Source organism: Sprattus sprattus, assembly GCF_963457725.1.
Source record: "Sprattus sprattus genome assembly, contig: scaffold_73, whole genome shotgun sequence".
In the NCBI taxonomy this organism is placed as follows: domain Eukaryota; kingdom Metazoa; phylum Chordata; class Actinopteri; order Clupeiformes; family Clupeidae; genus Sprattus; species Sprattus sprattus.
The window spans coordinates 67501-72500 of NW_027666820.1; the positions used below are offsets into that span (position 1 = coordinate 67501).

Sequence of the window (5000 nt, forward strand, 5' to 3'; positions counted from 1 at the left end):
GCAGGACTGCACATATTCAGATGCTAAAATGTTACACGTCTCAATTCCCCCAGGAGGAATGGTAGTTTTTGTTGGTTTGTTAGGTTTATGAAACCAGGGTGGATGTCTGTGAATTGGTTGTAATATGCATTTCTTATATTGTGGTATTTTGTACATTCCGTCAGAAAATGAGGCTCATTTTCAACATCGTTCATGTTGCAGTAGACGCATAGTCAGTGGTGTAGTCCAGGGTATACGCAGGTATACGGAGTATAGCCACTTATTTTTCAATCAGCCTTGCGTATACCCACTTCTCAAAACAGGGCGTTTATCCTGTGCTGTATGGGCTGCTTAATACAAATAAGAGTATACCCACTTCTCCAGAGACCACAACAGCACTGCGCATAGTCTCCCAGCATTGTCTGTGCTGCCCCTTCTCTACTGCCTGTACTTTGTTAATATAGTTCTTCGTTTATAATATTTTATTTGGATTAAGTATGGTGTCAATTTGTAGTCCTTTTTTTAATGTTCTGTATACAGTTACCTTGCTGGACTCTTTAATTTGGTTCTTCCAGCAGTTAGTGTACTTTTCTATACTGCTTTCTTTTAACTGTCTCTAGTTTAGAGGCAATGCTTAAGTCTTTCATGCTGAGCCCATGTTTTTGTACAAGGTAGTTTAAGGGGTCTCTCTCTGGGTGTCCATCCCTCAGTTGGGCAGAAGTGTGGCGGTGCCTGTCTGGTTTGCTTGTTTGCAGATGGTTCCTTTTGTGTGTCTAGAAGGAGTGGGTATCTTCCCAACTCTGCTCTACACGCTATATTAGGGCAACACCTGTTTACACCCAGTATATTTTTGCAGAATTCCAAATGGAATAGTTCGGGGTGGCTTTTGTCCCATGAGTACAATTTGTTTTAAAATGTAGTTCTCCAAACTTCACTCCCATACAGTAATATAGGTTTCAGTATTGAATCAAAACGTTTTAGCCAGAGTTTTATGGGGGGGGGGGGGGGGGGGTTATATTTTAGTAGGGATTTCCTGAGCATGAAATAGGTTTTTCTTGCCTTTTCCGTTAGATCTGTTATTGCTCCGTCAAAAAGTCCAGTTGAAGAAATCATTAGTCTTAAATAACAATATTTTTTAACTTGTTCCAGTTTTTCTTCGCCAATTGTGAAGCTGTAATTATTATTGTGTTTGGAGTGTCTTTTTTGGAATACAATGATTTTTGATTTATCCAGGTTAATTGGAAGGGCCCATGACTGTATTCTTTGACAATATTCAGACTTTCCTGAAGCGCCTCTGCACTAGGGGAGAGTAGGAGGAGATTGTCGGCAAAAAGCAGGCATTTCATTTCTTTACGTAAAAGTTTAAGACCTGGGGATGAAGATCTTTCAATTTTTGTGTCCAAATCATTTGTATATACAGTCCTGCCCACCATTATTGGCACCCCTAGTAAATATGAGCAAACAGGCTATGAAAAAATATGTCCTTGCTGTTTATCCTCTTGGTCTTCCACTCAAAATATTCATAAAAATCTTACATTTTCATTGAGGTAAAATAATTGAAAGAATTTTTTTATATAAATATTATTCTCCAAAACATGTGTGCCACAGTTATTGGCACCCCTTAATTGTTATGTGTGCCACAGTTATTGGCACCCCTTAATTAAATGTTTTGTGCAGCCTCCCTTTGCCAAGATAACAGCTCTGAGTCTTCTCCTGTAATGCGTGGTTAGGTTGGTGAACCATTGTAAGCTTCCTACAGGGGGCTGTTAGGTTTTCAATTAATATTTGCTGGTATTTGATCGAGTCCATGATACCATGTATCCTAAAAAGATGTCCAGGGCCTTTGGAAGAAAAACAGTCCCACAACAGCAAAGATCCGCCACCATACTTCACAGTAGGTATGGGGTGCTTTTCTGTATGGCTAAATTTCTGTCTACGCCAAACCCACCTTTGTTGTTTGTTGCCAAAAAGCTTCATTTTGGTCTCATCTGACCATATAACTCGGTCCCATTGAAAGTCTGACTTACATTTGGCAAAACATTTGTGACCCCAAGACTCAAATAATGTCTGCAATTCTCCAGCTGTGATCCTTGGAGATTATTTTGCCAGTCGAATCATCCTCCTTAGATTTCAATTATGGTATAAGATTTGTGTAGGGGTGCCACATCTTTTGGGGAAAAGTATTTATTTAATGTCAACAGTTTTTTTTTTTTTTTTTTTTTCAATCATTTTACTTCAATGTAAAAGTAAGATTTTTGTGAATATTTTGAGTGAAACACCAAGAGGATAAACAGCAAAGACATATTTTTTCATAGCCTGTTTGCTCATATTCACTAGGGGTGCCAATAATGGTGAGCAGGACTGTATATAGAATAAGGTTGGACTTAAGCAACAGCCTTGTCGAACTCCTTTTGTCTGATCAAAATAATCTGTTAGTCTGTTGTGAACTTTTACACAGCATTTATTGTATTGTTATCTTTGATGATGTCATACATTTTGCCCCCAATTCCACTATCAATTAATTTCAACATAAGTCCGTCATGCCATACTGAGTCGAAAGCTTTGCTAAAGTCAATGAAGCAGCCAAATATTTTACCCTTTTTAACATTTTGTACGTGTTCCTCTATGAGTGTGTGCAATGTGTATATATGGTCAGTTGTTCTGTTGTTTTGAGAAAAGCCTATCTGGGATGAATTTATTATATTATTGTTGATGTTATAGTGGTATCTAATTGATTGAGCCTGTCCTTTTCTGTCTCTTCAAGTTGTTTTAACTGAGATTTTAAAGTTTTTTTGTTCAGAATTTAGGTTACCTTTTTTGTACAATTTTTCAAAATGTTCTGTTCATTTTCTACCGTCAACTAATGGGATGACTTTTTCTTTTCTAGTTTTATCAAAATTATTCCAGTGTTCCCAGAAGGAGTTATGATCTAATGCGTCCTCCATTTCTTTGAGTTGGGCATTTATATGGTCATTTTTTGTGTGTCTTAGAAGCGATTTGTATTTCTGAAGGGTGTTAAGATATTGTGTTCGAATTTCTTGATTTGAAGGATTTCTGTGTTTATTGTTTGAACTTAGTCTCAATTCTTTGTCGAACCATTTGTTTTTGTTTGAATTCTTGTTTTTCCCATTTTTGGTAGTGCTGTGTTTGACTTTTTTTAATGACCTTTTAGCTGCAGTTAAAAGTATTTCTGTAATTTTTGTCAAGTTGATGTTCTCCCTGCTGTTTTCAAATTTGTTGAAAAGGAAGGAGTAAATCATATTTTCAACTTGGATGGAATTTAGTTGTGTTATGTATTGTTCTGAAGTTTCATTACTCCATGCATATTTGGCAGGGAGTGGGTGTTAGGCTGGTGTTGTTTTTTTGTTGAACTATGTTAGGTTTTTTTTTTTAGGCTGATAGTAATGTGGCTATGGTCAGACAAAGGCAGCTGTGGCATCACCATGAAGTTGTTCATTTGGCTTGGGTCTAAATCAGATATTGCGTAGTCCACCACACTGCTTCAGGGATGAACAGAAGGTGAATTTGCCCTTTGTTCTGCTGTTGACAATGTAAAGGCCAAGGTCTTTGCACATTAGTAAAACTTCCTTGCCATGTTTATTTAGTATGTTATCAAAGGTCAGTCTATGTGTACTCACAATGGTGTTTTGTTGGAGGGTTTCAATACATTTTAGGCCAGCTGGGTCAATAAAATCTAAGGCGTTACCAGTTTGTGCGTTTAGGTCTCCCATTAAGAGTATTTCACCAATTGATTGAAATGCAATTATTTCTGATTTTAAGTTTTCAAATGTGTTTTCAGAGTAGTATGGTGATTCATAGGGAGGAATGTACAAGGCACATAAATACGTGTCATGATCGGAGAAAGAGAGCTCTTCTGAGAGTTTGATCCATACATGTGATGGTCCCTTCCTTACAATGTGAATATACTTTTTAAAAGATTCTCTGAACCAAACTATAATTCCTCCTGAGCTCCTGCCACATTTAATATTGGTGAGTTTACTAGCGGGTATATACAGCCGCGGAAAAAATTAAGAGACCACTTCAAAATTATCAGTTTCTCTGGTTTTACTATTTATTGGTATGTGTTAAAGTAAAATGTACATTTTTGTTTTATTCTATAACCTACTGGCAACATTCCTACCAAATTTCCAATAAAAATATTGTCATTTAGATCATTTATTTGTAGAAAAATGACAATTGGTCAAAATAGCAAAAAAGATGCAGTGTCTTCAGATCTCGAATAATGCAAAGAAAACAAGCTCATATTCATTTTTAAACTACACAATACTAATGCTTACTCTTAGGAAGAGTTCAGAAATCAATATTTGGTGGAAAAACCTTGATTTAAAATCACAACTTTCATGTGTCTTGGCATGCTCTCCACCAGTCTTTCACATTGCCGTTGGATGACTTTATGCTACTCCTGGCGCAAGAATTCAAGCAGCTCGGCTTCTTTTCATGGCTTGTGACCATCCATCTTCCTCTTGATCACATTTCAGAGGTTTTTGATGGGATTCAGGTCTCGAAATTGGGCTGGCCATGACAGGGTCCTGATCTGGTGGTACTCCATCCACACCTTTACTGGCCTGGCTGTGTGGCATGGAGCATTGCCCTGCTGGAAAAAACATTTCTCAGAGTTGGGGAACATTGTCAGAGCTAAAGGAAGCAAGTTTTTCTTCCGGGACAACGTTGTACTTTGCCTGGCTGAGGTTTGTAAAAGACCATAAGGATTGAAAAAAGCGGACTGGAGGGTCTTCTAGTTCGTCTTCTCTGATGAGTCCAATTTTCAGCTTTGCCCAACACATGGTCGTCTGATGGTTAGACGGAGACCTGGAGAGGCCTACAAGCCAGAGAGTCTTGCACCTACTGTGAAATCGGACTCATCAGAGAAGACGAACTTAGAAGAACCTCCAGTCCGCTTTTTCAATCCTTATGGTCTTTTACAAACCTCAGCCAGGCAAAGTACAACGTTGTCCCGGAAGAAAAACTTGCTTCCTTTTGCTCTGACAATGTTCCCCAAC

General features: G+C 38.0%; 1 protein-coding gene across 2 annotated transcripts in view; it reads left to right on the forward strand.

Moving 5' to 3' along the window:
- Positions 1-5000, forward strand: part of LOC308382602 (heme-binding protein 2-like) — a 10742-nt gene that overhangs the window by 1223 nt on the left and 4519 nt on the right. The window lies entirely within an intron of this gene.